The following is an 18,658-nucleotide window of genomic DNA, read 5'->3' as shown; positions in this document are numbered from 1 at the left end:
GTTTTGCTAGAAGACACCTTTTATGAAGGTGTATTTTAGCTAGTTATTCTATGAACATTTGTTAAAAGACACCAACTAATTTTGATGAAGGTGTCTTTTAGCAAAGTTATAACTAAAAAGTGAAAATGATACCTTGAGGTGTGGGTTGCTAAAAGACACCTTCATGGGTGGCTTCTAGCAAAACCCTATATGTATATATCTCTCACTTGTAAACATTCAGTTCCTCTAGCATCTTATTAAGGGTAGTGCTTTCTTGGCCTACATTGTCTGTAACACCCATACTAGACGTATCTAGAAAGTCTAGCAAGTGCGTTAATTTAGTACTGGATACATTAAAAATTTACAACAATAAAACTTCGAATGAATATAAAAGACAACAAGGGCGTTCGTACAATGATAATACAACTTAACTTTCTAAGCATAATAGAAGCATCCTATAAAATCCACACCATCCAGCTGCAAGTACGAACGAACACTTGTCGCATCATCCATTCGGCTACTAGCTTGCTAATCCACCTGATATCTGAAACAAATAAGGATTGGGATGAGACATAATGTCTCAGTGAGTTCCACCTAATCCTAGGCTACAGGCAACCTCAAGGGAACCTACGGTCACCACGTGTCTACTTTACAACCTCACGGTTGATTATACGTGTGTGGGGGCTTGCATGCTTAGACGGTTGTGAATACTAGGACCGTCTTAACTTCATCTTACTTGTTATAAGCTTTCTATAATCTTATGTGTCATGGCGGTCAAGGGAACCTAAGACCACTATGCCAAGATACGGTAAACACATCGAGGTCTTCATGTAATCATGTTCATGACACAATCCTAAGCCGGACGATTAGGGAAACCTAAGATCATCTTCGGCATCACATTCTTTACTTGACCTAGTCATGTCTTGTACTTAGCATATCATACATGGTTTCATTCGTAGTCATAATCATATCATATCATAATCGCATCTAAGTTCATTAACCATTATGTTAGCGTTGAACAAACATCATTATCTTGATTCATTTTACGGAAAGTCCCGGGTGGAGTAACCCCGAGTACAATCCCATACATGACCGAAGTACGTACATCGGACTCCCTCGGTGTCGTGCGGGTCCCTTGCGGCTTAAACCGTTCCCCTTAGGTCGAGAACCTCCCGTATCCCCCTGACGTGGATAACAAGAGACACGAGCACCGCCATGCGGTTATTACATAGTCTTGCGGTTTCGGTGACATGCGGGTCCCTTACGGCTTGAATCGTTCTCATATTGAGAACCCCTTGTATCCCCCTGATGTGGATAACAAGAGACATGCCACCTACTTATACATATCATGATATTGTCGTCAATTTAGGTTAAACCTATTCATACATACATATTTACCTTGGATCCTAGATCGATCTGATTAACGGTAAATGTTCTTACTTGTCATTCATATCATGGTGGAGAAATATCTATCCTATCCACGAATTAATGCTTGCTATATCGATCATAATCATGTGCGAAGATAACATACTTCGCTCCTAATCACCCTAGTGATTCTTGCTATTATTCTAGTTCTCGACTACTATGTCGAGGCTCTAGCTTCCTTTACTTAAGAAGTATCATGCTACCCGATTCTTATCGTATCATCTCTCGTGTACCATGCTTGAATACACTTGTCAAACACTTGCTTCATTTATAAGGGAGTTTTCTTTCAAAGATTAACATTTAGGATCTTGATTTGAGGGGTTCACTTTTGTAAGAAGATACTACGGAGAAAACCGCCTCGCGAAACGCCAAGCCTGCCAAAAGCAAGCAAAACAGTGAGTTTCCTCACTGTCTTACTCGCCATGGCGAGTAGATTTGCTGGGGAGGAGAGTAGCAGCTCGCAGCTGCGAGTTGGGGGCGAGCAGGACCCCCTGGTTGGCCCTCTAACTCGCCGTGGCGAGTAATAGCTCGCCGTGGCGAGTTGTGACAGTCCAGCAACCTCAAAATTGATATTTTTGACTTAAAAACCTCAATCCAAGCATCTCCAAATGTTATATGACCCTTAAAACCATTAGGAACCTTTAAAACATAAATTAAGCAAGTGTTTCACAAGTCAAGTAAGCATGTCACACAATTGGGGTAATAATTTCTATGTATAAACAATAATTAACTACATGTTTTCTTGCAAGCATAATCACATAATTCCAAGGGTGGAAACTATCTAAGGAACTCACCTTGCAAGTTCTTAAAGCAATTCCAAGCCTCAAGCTCAAGCAAGCATCATCTTCCCCTTTACAACCAATCCCTAGTTTGCTTCCTTGATCCCAAAGTTCCAAGAATCACAATCCTCACTTAGTTCTTCAACCCAACCTTTAATCATCCTCTTTGATCATGGAGGAACCACTTCTTGCACCACTTCATGCTTCAACTCCCTTATAACCAAAACCTTAACTTAATGGAGGGAAGGAAAAGTTGAGAATCAAACAAAACTAAGCTTCCTTAAGCTTATGAAACCATAAAGAACATAGTCTAGAAACTTACCAAGAAAAGATGAAGATTTAGGAAGGATTGGTGAAGAAGAAGAGAAAGACAACTCAAATCAAGCTTCATATGATTATGGTGTCTTGAAAGATCATAAGGTAAGCCTTGCCATGTATGGAAGAAGTTGGAAAGAATAGAGGAAGAGAAAGAGAGAAAGAAGGCGTGGGAGTAGAGAGAGGAGGGAGAGCTTCTTACCAACTCAAACCCTAGAGAGAGAAAGGGAAAAGATTGTGAAGATATTTAGCCCCAAAATCAATTAAATACTCCCTTAACATGAAATTACCAAAATACCCTTTACCTTAAGCGTGTTAAATACGACTCTGAGACTTAGCTTGTATTTGACTGTCATCACTTAATAATATTCTCCATAAATTTACTTTCCTTTATATTAATCTTATGGCCCGATCGACGGTAATATTCCGACACTGACAGGCGGGATATTACATTGTCCTTGTCACTGGTGCCACTGACTTTTTCAACACCCAAATGTTAATCATTTTGAAGAGTTGTGGTGACAACACCATGGACATTTTAACTGTCATTGTTTCTCGATACAAAGAAGAGAATAAACAAAAATAGAAGGAGGTGAAAATAGGGAAAAGGAACAAAGGATTACAAAAGAATTTGAAAAGAAAATTGTTAGACCTATGGCCATAATAATTGCTTGATTCAAATCAGAGAACAATCAATTTTTTATTTTTGTTTAGGAGAGAGGTAAATTAATAAACATTGAGGAAAATAAAAAATAAAAATAAAAAAGATAGAGTGTATATATGGTGCAAAGTATTATTGTGAGGGTTAGATCAATTCAGAGGTAACAGTTTTTGGTCTAGTATGGGCCAGTTTTTTGCAAGCTCATTTTATACGGAACCCATCTGACTATATATAACGGGTTGCGTATAGAATGAACTCGTGAAAAATATTGATCCATAATGGACCCAAATTATTTACCTTTATATTAACCAAATCTACCAATATTATTATGCACCTTTTATACACTATATCCCTCCAAATTTATTTTTTTGATGGATCTTCCCATAATTAAACATCTACGTTCTTTTTGTTTAGTTTAATTGCAGTTTTGGCCCCCCTATTTTCACCATTTTGCAGAATTGGTACCCTTATTTTAAAATTCGTCAGTTTTGGTCACTCCATCATATTTTTAAACTATAGAAATGTGATGTGATAAATTTTAAATGCCGCGGAATATGATCTGAAGATGAAAAAAGATCAACATTGATGAAATTACAACGAAATTCACTTGAAAACTTCATTTAAAATATAGCATATCATAATATTTCAGAAAAAATATTTGATAGGGGGACCAATTTCGTAAAATGATGAAAATAGGGGGAGCAAAACTGCAATTAAACCTTTTGTTTATTTATTACAAATTATAAAAAGAAAATAAATGCAATCGCAAAATCAAACTTTACATCCGAAACCACTTTGATAAATCAATGTATTTTCAGTTCTAGTGAGCTTAATTCAGTCGGTAGGGAGAATGCATAATATAAGCAGGGGTCAGAGTTCGAACTCCATACATCTCACTTCTCCACATTTAAAATGTGTGAGCTTTAACCAACAAGTTACTTGACAAAAAAAAAAAAACAATGTATTCCCAATGATGGTGCACATAGTTTTAAAAACCGGACCGGTGATCGACTCGGCAAGGGCATTGGGTCACCGAGTCATTGGTCGGACCATTGGGTCGCTGGTCGAACCGCATGACTAAACCGGTTTGAATCGGATGGCTCGGTCGTTTGACTCGGTCTCTATAATTTTTTGTATAAGTATTAAATTAGATTGAATTAGATGTTGCAGTCTTAAAAAATTAATGACACACATAAAGTTTCACAAAAATGTCTACAAGATAAATAAATTACATACCTAAATGTATATATCAAACTATATTTATTTTTTAAAATCATAAAATATAAATAAAATACAAATTATTTTTATTTTTGGTCAAAAGAAAAACAAATTATCTTATAAAAATAAATTGAAGGAAAATTATCTTATAAAAAATTAAAACGTTTTGTAATTGTTTTCTTTGGATAGGGATATGCTATGTAATTGTAAAAAAAAGTAACATTGCTTTTTCTTATAATTATAACTTTTGTTGGCACGGGCTAATTGCAGGTTCATGAAAGATTAATATTGGGCTTATTTCACAAGCCCATTATTCAACCCTGAAAACCCTAAACATCAACTAATATAATAGCTGTAAAGTAACAGCATCACCATGAAGTTATAAACAACAGCCGCCATAAGCAGATCTGCGTTTTTGCCGGTGAATGTTATGACCCTAAATTACATACCATGAAGGTTTGCTCAATTCTTCGTTTTCTCAATCTGCTACTTTTTCCTGTGGAGCTTCAACCAAAAAGCAGATCTGCGTGTTAAGATGCATCATCTGCTCCTTCTCTAGACATTTCTCTTCTTTTTTTTTTCTTTTTTTTAAGCGAAGCATTGAACCGGACGGTTTTGTAAACCGGCCGAGTCACCGGTTTTTTCCGGTTTTGACCGAGCCATTCCGGTTTACACTGATCCAATTACACGACCGATCCGGTAGGCAGCTCGAACCGGACACACCACTGGTTCACGGTCCAACCGGTCGGACCGGCCGGTCCGGTTTTCAAAACTATGATGGTGCACTTGGATTTCTGTCACTACTCCCAATTCCTCAGACTCGAACAAGGGTAATGTCCACTTTGAAAGTCGTACATAGCTCACTTCTCAAACCTTTAAAGGGTTTATAGTTTATTTTTCGAACTGTTCTAATTAGTTTCATTTTGGAACTCCTAAATTGTTTTCAACTTGTAAGGTCTGAGATGGTCACCACATATAACTACTATTTAAACCATATTATTATCCAATTTAAGGATGTCAATGGATATTTATGGGTACAGATGGTATGATATCCGTCTCCACTTTGTTGGATAAATATGGTACACGTGCCCGTACCCATGCAGGTATCGCACAGGTATTTAGGTACCCACAGATATTCGCAGATACCCATAAATTTTTGTAAAAATGTTTTTTTAATTATCTAAAAACATTAATTTTTAAACATCCTTTTTAATTTCATAATTAAGTCTTACATAATCCATTCAAATTTTGTAAACCATACAAATTTCATAAGGGAACTACTAGCGGCAGTCTCTCACACACTCGCGATCAAACACTCGCCTGATTATTGGCACACGTCAGTCAACTTTTTTAAATTTAAACCGGTTAACCGGTGCAGTCGGTTGAAGCAATTTAAGATTTTTATTTTTTAATATAATAAAAATCCAGAAACACCCATTTTCATGTGCTCTGCATCTCCTATAAAAAAAATCCCCACCTCTCTATGTTGCATCATGCGTAAAACTTCAGAACCAAAACCATCCCTCTTTTATGTTTTTTTTTTCAGAACAAAGTCAATTATGTCTTGAATCTCGTTACATAATACAAATTTTGTGAAATTAGTACTCTTACTTTTCCTGATCTCTGTGTGTTGTTAATCTTTGGTAGAAATAATTTGTTGTGAGTGTCAGATTCAAGATCTAAGGAAGTTATTGATCTGGATAAATCCTTATTCTTGATCGATCGAAAAAGCACAACAACGTTGTGGTTGTGGTTACCTGTGTTGTGGGACAACTGGAGTTTGATTGGAGGTGTGAGATACTGATGGGTGAGTGTGAGGATGAGGGAGCAGTTTGTGTTTTAAGGGAGGTTGTTTTTTTTTTTCACGGTAGAGCGAGATTTAAATGGAAGAGAGAGTGGCGTTTGATGGATTGGACTTGGAAGAGATGAGAGCGAACTTTTCCCTTCTTGCCCATAAAAATTAAAAATAAAAAAAGAAAGAGCCGGTTGCCTAGTTTCAGATCTAAAAGTATGTTGATGTGGCAATAGCATATGGGCGAGTGTTTGACCGCGAGTGTGTGAGAGACTGCCGCTAGCAGTTCTCATTTCATAATCCATACAAATTTCATAGTCCTTACATAATCTATATAAATTCTTAAAATCCAAACAAATTTACAATTAATCAACGTCTAAAAAAAAGTATTAAAAGACTTATGTATTTCAAGCTTAAAAAAGTATAAAAAGTCAAACCTTATGTATAAAATGTATTAAAAGACTTATAGGGATTTTCAAATAATTAGAAACTATGGTTATTTTAGAAAACACATATATAAATATTAGTAATTTATCTAATTTATCAACGGGTACGGATACCCGCAAACACAAGTACCAACAAATCTATATTCACATCTGTAAAGAAACGAGTATTTAAATACCGTTTATTATACTCGTGTGGATACCCATTAAGCTACTTGCCCCGTCCCATAACGGATGTTATCCACATTACCCACGGGCACATATTTTTTTGCCATACCTAATCCAATTCTTTTATTGTTTTAAAATAAATATTATCAAATATGATTGAGATACTTCGTAGATACATCTTTGTTAGAGTCATGGTAATTAAAACCGGACCGGACCGGCCGGTTCAACCAGTTGAACCGTGAACCGGACCAGTATCCGGTCCGGATGACCCAAAAAACCGGCAAAGTTAAAAACCGGTGTATAACCGGGTAACTAGTGAAAAACCGGCCAAAACCGGGAAAACCGGCGGTCCATCGGTTTTTGCCGGTTGGACCGCGTTTTACTTTTTTTTTCCCTTAAAATCAAAATCAATCGTTTTTTTACAATGATTCTTTAGTAAACAATCAAAAAACTTTATCTTCCCTTTACAATGATTCTCATCATGATCTCAAGGGTGGTGGTGCTTTGTATTTACATGAAAGGGTATCGAAAAAGAAAAAATCTAGAAGATAGAAATGAACACAGTAGAAGCAAGAAGAAAAATGAAAGCAGATGGTTTACGGCGGCAGCTGAAGAATATGCCAAGATAACATGCTTTCAATATAAAAGAATGTTAGCTTTAGGGTTCATTTGGGCTTGGGCCTAAAATATATCATTTTGCTACAAGAATCACGCTCTTTACCCAAATCGTTTCGCTCATTCCCAAAGTAAAATACCAAACTACCCCTACGCATGTTAAGTTACGCTAGTGCAAATATTAACGCATGTTAACATGCGTTACGTAGGTTAACATGCATTAGTATTATTTGTTGAAAACACTGCGCATGTTAACATGCGTTGGTGTTATTTGTAAAAAAAAATAACGCATGTTAACATGCGTTAGTGTTATGGAGTGCGTGAGTTAACTCACGTTTCCATTTGCACTGGCGTGAGTTAACTCACGTTCATAGCAGAAGCAGAAACTGCATGCATGCAGTAACAGAACAGACTTTTGATAAGTCTAGAAAGACCTGTAATCACGCCACATTCATAACTTAACCAAATTACGTCAGTTTAAGAAGTTTATCGGATAATACGACATAATTGATCAAAATTAATTAAAAACATCGTTTTTCTCACAATCACATAATCACACATAAACGATCCAAACGGTCCAAATTTTACAAATACGCCGGTAATGACCCGTAATAATTTAAACACACTTAATGACACGTAAACGATCCAAAATAATTATTTTCATATATTTATATAATATTAGTTACATATTGGCCATAAATATCAAAATTACACAATAGGCCACCAAAAAATATGTCGGGGAGTAATACCACCAAAAAATAGTACGAACACCCACCGACCCAAAAGTGTCATAACCTATCTAACTAAACTAGTGATAGTGCATAATCTCCATCTTCATCCATGACTTCGTTCTCTTGCTTTGGCTTTTCCGGGGTGTCCAAAGTAATAGGATTGTGCTCATTTGTTGGTTTCTTTGGCGGCTTTGGCTCCTTAGACATGAGCTCATCGAAGGCGGCGTTTCTATCCAAAAACTGAAAAAGCCATTGCTCCGCATCACCAATCTTGTGAGTCATCCACTCCTTAGGAGGAGGTGGTAGCGGACAATTTTCTTTCAACTTCACATGAAGAAAGTGGTCCGGAATCAAGCAAAGGCACATTATGTTGGAATGTGCATTAAGTGGTGGAGCACTCCGGATTGGAAAATATGTCTCACATGAACCACCCAATTCGGACAAAGTCAATAGAACAACCACTCTATTGTAGCAACTAGCAACAATGTGACCCATATCCGGAGTGGTCAACCACTTCTCTAGAGGTGTAATACCACTTTTACTTGTTGGAGGGTGTAAACCATCCAAGATAAGTTTGTAACGGCTCTCGGTAACATATATTGGCAAGTAGTCACTCTTGTAAGTTTTCAACTCATTAATAAGTGCATGACGAACCAAAACATGATCATCCTCATGAAATCCCATGTGCCTAGCTACGACCCGGAAACCACAATTACCATCACCTCTAACATTCACAATGTCTTCAACGTAAGGTCTCATGAAATTTGGAATTTGTGAAATGTATGGTATTTGCAAATAAGGTTGTTTTTTTGAAGTAGGAGTTGAAGTTTGTGAGCGGAAGCAAGGGCCAAGACGAGAACCTTTAGTCTTATGAGACTTACTCTTGCCATGCGAGCATTGACTATCGGGATTTTGAGCATCAATAGTTTCCCACCTAGAGGGGATTCGACCCGTGGACCTCGTTTTCGGTGTAGCCTTCACCCTTTTAGGTGCTCCCTTAGTGGACATATTTTTCGGAGGTGGCTTTAACATTGTCTCCTCTGGAAACCCTAGTTCACGTAACTTGTATTTGATGAAGAGTTTCATCTTGTAAGGGGCCCTCTTGAGACGTTCTTGAATGGCGTTCCATTCCTCCATAATGGAAAAATTGGCATCAACCTCTTGTCCAATTACACCTAAACTTCGCCAATGAGGATGTATTTCATCCAAAAGAATAGGCAATTTTTTCTTTCTCTTCTCGGCAAGAATGCAAGGACAAGGTAACCCGAACGTTGCCATTTGCACACAACCACAATCTTCTTTGGCAAAGCCGAATCTCCTAGAGCGTTCATATTCTTCATCGATGAAACCCAAAGCGGCCTTAGAGACAAACCCCTCCAACTCGGAGAATAACTTGTTTTTTTTTTGTATTTGTGCACCATGACGGTTTTGCTCCTCCCAAAACTCCCATGTATCTCACCGAATTGGTTTTTCAACATTTTGTTGATTTCATCCCAACATGTTGCCAAATCTCCCACACTACTCCTCAAGTATCTTTTCAATTGTGCATGAGCCGATTCAACAATGTTGGTGCTGCTACACCCTAGATGCAAGTATGTATTCGTCCATGCCCTCACAAAATGCTTCTTAAGGGGCAAAACAGTTTCCTCAACATATTTAACAAACAATGGAAAAGGTCCGCATACCTCATCTTTGAATGTCAACCAAGCAATTGCAAATGAATCCTCCGTAGGAGAGTTAACCACATCTCTCCAAGCATTCACTATTTTCTTAACAACCTCACATTGCTTGTCATCATCCGCTTCCTTTGCTTCTTTGGCAACAACTTTTCCTTTTCCTTTCGAAGGATTGGCATTGACTTTACAATCCGTGATGCACCTAGATCTTACATTCTTCTCAATATGAAAATAGCAAAATACATGGTCCGTTTTAGGGAGAACTTCGGCAACGGCTTTCATCAAAGCGGGGTCCCTATCCGTGACAATCTCCTTAGGCATGTTGTGTTTTGAGGTCAAAAGACCAACCAACATCTCAAGTGTCCATATGAAGTTATTCTCTCTTTCAAAGAAAAGAAAGGCAAACGCAACCGAATAGGTCAATTTGGTAGAGGTGACACCAACAATCTCAAATAATGGCATTCGGTATGTATTGGTTTTGTAGGTGGAGTCCATGACCAAAACGGTGGGAAAAGTGTTGAGCATATCAATTGAATCCGGATGAGCAAAGAATAGATCTTCAAGAGTGGTTTCCTCACTATTTGCTCTTGTGAAATAGACATACCGATGCTTCTCCAACTTTGTAATCAAGTATTGCAACTCGGTCTTGTCCTCCCTTTGCCCCTTGCGCCATCTAGTTCGTGCATTATACACTTGATTGATGCCTGTCACACTTTCTTTGTTTCTTTCCTTCAAATCCGTGAGAATATTCCTAGGCTTTGCCAAGCTCTTTGTCATGTCGATAACTCTTTGCTTCTCCTCCCCTTTTAGTCGACCCGCAAGAAGGTGGCCGGATAAGTTTGGCGCCAATTCATGGTTGTGAACTCCACAAAGCATTACAATCCACCATTCTTGTGTTTTTTTTTTCAAAGAAGCATTTCAACCTAAACGGACAATTGCACTTCCTTGATCCCGTGCCTTCAAGCTTCGGTTTCTTCCTCGTCTTAGGCGGCTTGTATTCACCACTCCTCTCACATTGCATCGTCATGTATGACGCTATTGTACTAGATTTATCTATAGAAATAGTAAATCCCGCCCTAGCCGCTTGTCGACGAACCCAACCAAGCAATTCTTCTCGATCTTTCCATCTCTCGTTTGTTGTAAAAAATGAACCAGTGTTTTCTTCAATAACACGAACACCGGTAGGTACCGGTTTAGGCTTCTCTTCAAAGTTACCGGTAGGTACCGGGTTTGCTTGATTGTGAAGTATGTGAGCTTCAACTTGAAAAGGAATTTTCACTTTAAACTTCACTTCATTGGTTGGTTTGCCTATGCCGGAAGGTTCACCGGAAGCTTTGTTTTTGCCCGGTTTGGGCTCAACGCCATCCTCCGCCACAAGTTCCACCATGCCACTCAATGTCTACTCAATAAAAAAATACAAAGAAAAAATAAATAAATGACTTGTGCAGCAAGCAAAGCATGTAAAAAAAAGTGGCGCAAAATTTCAAAATCTGGGCAACAGACTGGGCAACACACTAGCGTGAGTTAACTTGCGCTAGTGTTATCTTCCTACGCAAGTTAACTTACGCACACCTTACAACTAGCGTGAGTTAACTCACGCTCAGCCCTAGCACCTACTGACAAAAATGACGTGACAGGCAGAAAAACCAGGAAAATAAGATGAGTTTTGGTGATACATTACCTGTTCTTTGATGCTTGATGAGCGTAGAAACTTGCTTCCTGACGATTTGCAATGATTTGAAGTTGAGATTATGACCCAAATTTTTGGGTTTTTGGAGGTGGAGGGAAAGAAAAAATGGTGTTTTGGGCTTGCATGCTGGGTTTTGAACTAAAAACGGCACTTAGCGTGACTTAACTCACGCTACATGACTTAAGTCACGCTACGCAAGTTAACTTGCGTAACGCATGTTAACATGCGTAGGGGTAGTTTGGTATTTTACTTTGGGAATGAGCGAAACGATTTGGGTAAAGAGCAGGATTCTTGCTACAACATACAAGTCATGTTATCCAACAATTTTTGCTTTTTTGTTCAGTAGTATTAATAAACTTATCACAAATTATGAAGGAAAAAAACATTGTTGCAACCAAATAAATTATAATCAGTAATAAAATAAAAAATTTATTGTATCATTTAAATTTTAATATAAGTATTAGGAAAAGTTTGCCAAAAAAATGAGGAATTGTTTCATTTTTTTTAGAGGAAATGAGGAATTGATGAGTGGATTTTATTTTCAGTAGAGTAAAATATGAATATTATATTATTTTTTCTTTATATAAAAATAAAAATACATATTTAAATTAAAAGCGGTTCAACCCCGGTTGAAGCCCGGTCCGACCTTAAAACTTGAACCCATAGGTACACCGGTTTAATAACCGGTCCGGTTTTGATTACCTTGGTTAGAGTAATATAGACGGGACATAATGGGTGTGCTTTATGTTCTTAAAACTTATGTTTACATAGTTTTTGTCACTTAAATGAGTTATTTAGCCCTTGGGACGACCCTGCTATTGGGTTGGGAGTAGAAATTCAAAGTCGGGACATTATAGAGTTTGGAGTCTTTTGAATTTTTTGAGTTTGTTTTTAAATTTTTTGTAGAGAAATTTACAGAAACTAAACATAAGTAATAAAAGTATCACGCATTTGAAACAATGTTTAAATTAGGGTTGGAATTGAGTCGAGTCGAACCTTTCTGAGTTCGATTCAACTCGATAAGAACTGGTTTAGCTTGAAACTCCACCCGCTTTCGACACAAACTATTTTTTCAGCTCAAGTTCAAATCGTTTAAAATTTATGAACTGTTTGGTTTGACTCGTTAAATCCAGTTTGTTTGCTTGAATCACATTAATTGAAAGTCATATTTATTTGTTTAGATCGATTTCTACCCTTAAAAATTTGTTATTTTGACCAATATTGTCATGTTTAGATCAATTTCTACAAAATCATATTATCATGTTTGGATCAATTTATTCACTCGATTCAATTTCTACAAGAACCATTGCTTATAGTTATTTCCACCAACACCATTGATTCCTACCTTTTTTTATTCAACTTTTCTATTCGGTCTTTTCTTTCACAAAGAGTGCTGGAGCCAACTACTACTATGCAATTCTGTCATATGCATTTGTTTTCTACCTCCAACAAGTAAACAAGGACACTCTCATAGTTGCACATAACAACCAAACCCCGTGTCCCCCACCGTTTGATCGACAAGATATCTCTGTAAATTGATCTCAATCGTCCACAAAAAGCAGAACAAGTTGTTATAATCTACCACTCATCTTTTTGTTACAAGTTCTTAGAATTGGTTGTTATAGCAACTAGAAAAAAAATGTTAATTCCATTTGCATGAGTGAAGGCTCTTCTTACGCTTCTTAGACTTTTTCTTAAAAGATCAAGCAAACTCAATCCTTACATTCACCTCATAATCCACCGAGTTTGACATAAGTATCCACCACTAACATTACCAACCATATATAGAGAATTAGAGAAGAAAAATTAACATCAAAGTGAGAGGAGAGGGGTAGATAGTTCAACCGATAAATAAGGAGTTAGAGATATTCAAACTCGAACAAAAGAGTAAACATTAATTTAACAACTAATTATTAATATTAACTGTTTTAAAGCATCAAAGTGAGAGAAAATAACTGGCATATACACCCACCACACAACCACCAATTAGACGTCGTCAAACCACCATGTCCGCCGTGCACCTCCCTCTCTCATTTATGAGTTCATTGCTTTTTCTAGAAACTTCTTTTCCATGTCCTTATTTTGTTTGTTTTTATTTTTTTTAGAGAAAATAATATTGACCCACTTTAAAGTCATTGTTTAAAAGCTTCAAATAGTGAAAATTTTGTAGAAAACTGTGTATTAAACATTATAATACTTTTCTTTAAATAGTTTTTTATTTGGAATCTTTCTCATCACTCTTTTTTTCTCTCCTTGAGTTCGAAGGTACACTGTGATTCTCATTCTCACCATCGCTCTCATTCTCAATATAATATTGTTTCATGAACCTGCATTTCACCTATCTCGAGACAATTCCCGCCTCTTTCTATGTGCATAATTTTTCATTTGTTGTTGGGACTGCATCAAGATTTGTTTTAGTTTGCGAAGAACCTTATCCATATCCACTATTTTTGCCGTCATGACATCTACTTTGGTTTGTAAAAACCGAAGGAGTTGGTGCGACCTTCATCCATACAAATCTTCATATAGTGTGTTTTCAAGAAAGTAGTATTGTACCATTACTCGGCCCAAGATAGCCAATACGATCGATTTTGAGGTTGTTCTAAAATAAAACAAGATAGTTAAGAGTCCAAACATTGATCAACAACTTTTGTTTAACATTTGTATTTTTTGGATGGTGCAAGAAACTTATTTTCAAAATTGTTACTTGTAAGCCATTCAAAAAATCACTTATACGGAACAGTAGTGAAGATAAGTTTGCTTACCGTCAAAAATGAATTGTCAAACTGAAGTTGTTAATCGATGTATGAAGTCTTACTTATGGTTTTGCTTCAAAACAATACCAAAATTGGTCATAACATTCGTCTTGGAATAAGTTACGGTATAATATGAGATACCCAGGTAGTTCGTGTAGGCACAATTGGTGGATAGGGAGGCTCTCAGTCAACTGAATCAAATGTGGACAAATTTACGAGATATGTGAATCAAATTTTTGAAGGCTAAGACCTCATGCAATACACCGGTGTGGTGGTGCGGCAGATCAATCAAAAGATGATCTCAACATTTTGATCCATTTCCTGCCGTGGAAAAGATTGGGACATTTTTTTACAAGCTAAAACTAACAGAGTATGCAAGTTTACGTCTTATATTTCATATTTCATAACTCCAAAAATTTATTAGAAAAAGTATAGAAGCATTACCATCTAAATTGTTAGAGGTTAAGAATGGTGAGAGGGACAAATTGGAAGAATGGTGAGATGGTCAGCTGGAATGGTAGACTATTGGAAGCACGAACAACATGGAATGACGCCTAAAGCAAGAGATGTACTAAATTATGATCTATATTAATTATTTAATTAATCAATTATGGATTGACTTTTATCAATTATTAATAATATAAATTATGCATCAATTATTAATTATATAAATTATGCATTATTGTTATTAAGTACTGATTATTATTGATGAATTATTGGATTGAGCTTTGTTTTTAAGTGGACCATAATAAGTTGAACCATTATGTTAAGCATAGTGAAAGATCTCTGCCCTCAACTGGTTAGCTGTTTAAATATTATCCCAACAAAGAGTTAAACAAACGGTGAAAATCTATATAAAAAAATCTAGACAATAATAAAGGTAGTTTTCCTCACACCTTATTACTCTCTCCCGGACTATGTTCGCAATCCTAAGGATATACCGTTCATGATCATCTCTCTTTTTTTATTTTGACAATTTCATGATCATCATACCTTTAATATGTAAATATGGTACAGTTTTATCTATGAACCTAAAATGTTTCAATCTTTCTTATCGGAACATCAAAGGACAAACAAAAGAAACACTTGTAAAAGAATAAATTCGTCTGAATTCCGTCCATAATTAAAAGAACATTTGAGATGAAATTGATTTTGTACGAAATTTCGTCTGAAAATGACAATTTTCTAGTAGTAAATTTGATTCGGAATCCAGCTGAAAATTCCCCTCTTATTATTGGTTTTTCCTTTTTTGATAAATCTTATTATTGGTTTTTAGCGAAAAAAATGTATCCAATCCAGTCCAATTGTATTACTCCTCCATATATATTATAGTTGTGCTAACCGTGTAACTTCAAGTATAATCAAAGTAAATATATTCTATGATATATGGATAAGATATTCTATAATATGGACTGAAAATTAATAAGACAGACAAAGGGAATATAACATGTAAGCCGCATCTAAACTCTGCGATGTAAATAATTTAAAATACTTTTAGAGATTCTAAAGAAAATAATGGTGGGTACAAGGGCAAGTAGTTCAAACTAGGGTTTCATGCCTCAAGATTTTGTGCTAAAACAGGGAGAAAGATACAATTAAATTATAATTATATAAATATTGTAGATTAGTCATAGATGTTCAATTAGCTCAGTTAGCCAAGTTATCAAAGCGTCGTATTCTCTTGGACCGAGGTTTGAACTTTGAACTTAAGACTTATTAAAACTTAATTTTTCTTATTTTATTTTTATTAGTCTTATACTGCTTTATTTATTTATTTTAAAAGACCTCACCGTAAAATTTACGTTAGGCCTTTAAATTTGTTGGATCGACCCCAAAGAAAATTGTGATATATTGTTTGTTTAAAATTATAATAAAAAAAAGATTTATATCTCTATCTTATTTTAAAAATGCTATTAATCAAAATAATTTGTGTAAAATACTTTTTTTTAACAAATGGGCCTACATATGACTTGGCAATTGCTTGTGTTTTCTGTAGGAATCTGATTTAAACATGTTTGCATGATGTGACTTCTCTTTTATTGTGTTTTGTGTAGGTATATTATTTGATTTTTGACAATCTCTTCTGTTAGCTGTTTGAGTTATCGTGAACAAGCATACCTTGTCAAACAAAGTGATTGTGTGATATTGGATCATATCAAGGTGAGAAGTGAGAATATTTTGCCTTTTTGACAAGCATACCTTTCTCTTTCTTTCATTTCTTATGGTCGCTCTTCTATTTAGATTGAAACATATTGTAAAAAAAACTATTTTATCATCCAAAGAACTTGTTTAAAATATATTCTGATAATATAATTTCAAATTCAAACAAATTATATACAAACTGAATTCATTTCTTTCAAAATCATTCCTACTAAATCTAAAACCATCACACCTTATATATATCATTTCTACTCTAATAAGACTCCACAAAATGAACATGAGTAAAGAATAGTACAAATAAATGTCAATGGACATAAAATATTAATTAGATGGTGTCTTTGTTATTCATCTTCTCTCCATTTTGCTGATGATTTCATTCACGACATCCTATCATGGTTTTAAATTGTGGTCCGCAACTGCAGTCGTGGTTGTATAATTGAGCGTTTTTAGCTTTCTGCAATGACATCACACCCGTAATTTCGACTTCATGAAATGTACTTTCTTGTAATATAAACATTTGCATCATGGTACCCCCACAACCATAACTTAAAACCATGAAAAAACCATGCATACTTCTAAACCATTTCTTCACTATGACATGTTGATGACACAGGTTTAGCCAAGTAAGTAGGATTAGTATCTCCAGCCATTATTACAACAATCTTAGGCTCTAAATCCACCACCATTTCCACATTCTTGGTATCTTTCTCTTCATTCCCACCAGCGTTTGTAGATAAAGAATTTTCGTGACAAGTGCATGATAGAATAATTAATGCAAAGGTTATAATTGCAAGCATAAGACCTAGGCCACCAAAGAGGTAAGGAGTGGGAGAGGTAACGTTTTTTATACCACCACCAGCTGCTGCATCCATATTTGAATCACTTATACTCACAAGAAAAAATATTAATCAATTTTCTCTATTATTATTACTCTCTCACCTTGTTTTAAGTCTAGGGTTTGGTTTTTATTGGATCATGAGGGCTTGGTATAGAAGAACTAGAGGGTATTTATAGTGCATGGTAAAGCAACACAATGAATGAAAGTGCTATGCTTTATGAAGTTGCGGGTGAATGGGCCCACATATATGTGGAATTGTGGAAGAAATTTCAATTTATTCCTTTCTTAAAATTTTGGCGATATGGTCTCAATTTGTCAAACAATTGTTGATGGTTGATTCTTCCGTGTTATAATGAAGCATATATCCAATCATGGGCATTGTTTCTTTTTCATTATATGGAAGTTTCTTCATCGGTTGATATTTGTGCTAGCTATCAATTCTTTCATTGTCAAAATTAAAGGAGGGACCAGGACATTGTCTCAAACAATTGCATACGTTCTTTTGTTTCATTGCATTTTTTCCAAAGCATACTAGGCTTGTCCTAGACAATAAAATTCGAATTTGTATAATAAGTGAAAAATGCGTTACTTTGCACATTATATTATTTAATTTATGGTTTCAACTTTGCACTTCCTCAAAAGAGAAAACTTTGCACGTTATTTTAATATATATATATATATATATATATATATATATATATATATATATATATATTAAAAAGTCCCTAATTATAAGACCCTTTTGAGAATTTTTTTTGTCCCCGTTTATAAGACTCATTTGCTATTTCCAACAACATTAATTATTTCTTTACATACGTGCCCCTATTTATTATTACATCTTTTTCTTCAATCAACAATAAATAACATGTTTAAAACATAAACTGACTATCTCTAAAGGATAAAATTGTAAAAACAATAGTAATTACAAACAATTTTAATACAAATATCCACTTTCTTAATTTCCGTGATTTTGACAAAATGGTCATATATATATGGACAGAGGTAGAATATAAACCAAACTAAATTTGTATCATTATAAAATTAAGTAAGGACTAAACATATTGTAATCAAACATATTTTTTCTAAAAAGTTCAGTTCAACAGTAGGGACACAATATATGGTTATTGTAATCCTCATATCTTTGTATAATTTGTCTAAAAGTTCAACAGTAAAATTTACACACATTAACTGTGAAAAAGGTTGTAAGATAAGTAACTTAAGTAATTGATCGAAATCATCAAAAAATAAAAAAAATTACTTTATCTAAAATAGTCGGTCATAACTTGAAACTTCAAAATGAATTTATTTTAGGAAAATATTAACGAGTGCCCCCGGGGCACTGGTTAAGGAAGCTAAAAGAAGAAAGTAAAAGTCAAAAAAGACACTTTTTAATCTTTTAATGCATTGATTAC

At 35.4% G+C, this 18,658-nt stretch overlaps 1 long non-coding RNA gene and 2 pseudogenes across 1 annotated transcript; all 3 read right to left on the bottom strand.

The window, feature by feature from the left end:
* Positions 1–288: 288 nt before the first annotated feature.
* LOC146912852 (uncharacterized) lies at positions 289–2,307 on the bottom strand. Its single transcript, XR_015013181.1, has 2 exons — positions 2,199–2,307; positions 289–523 (listed from the first exon to the last, which is right to left on the bottom strand). It is a non-coding gene; the product is annotated as an uncharacterized LOC146912852 (long non-coding RNA).
* Positions 2,308–8,173: 5,866 nt separating this feature from the next.
* LOC146912851 (PKS-NRPS hybrid synthetase cheA-like) lies at positions 8,174–11,349 on the bottom strand (annotated as a pseudogene).
* Positions 11,350–16,521: 5,172 nt separating this feature from the next.
* On the bottom strand, positions 16,522–17,400 carry LOC146912850 (protein GLUTAMINE DUMPER 5 pseudogene; annotated as a pseudogene).
* Between the last annotated feature and the right edge of the window lie 1,258 nt (positions 17,401–18,658).

The sequence above is a fragment of the Medicago sativa genome, chromosome 6, assembly GCF_051527215.1.
Source record: "Medicago sativa cultivar Bolivia chromosome 6, Bolivia_mono, whole genome shotgun sequence".
NCBI lineage: Eukaryota > Viridiplantae > Streptophyta > Magnoliopsida > Fabales > Fabaceae > Medicago > Medicago sativa.
Note: the sequence above shows the minus strand (reverse complement) of the source record. Positions and strands in the feature narration are given on the sequence as shown.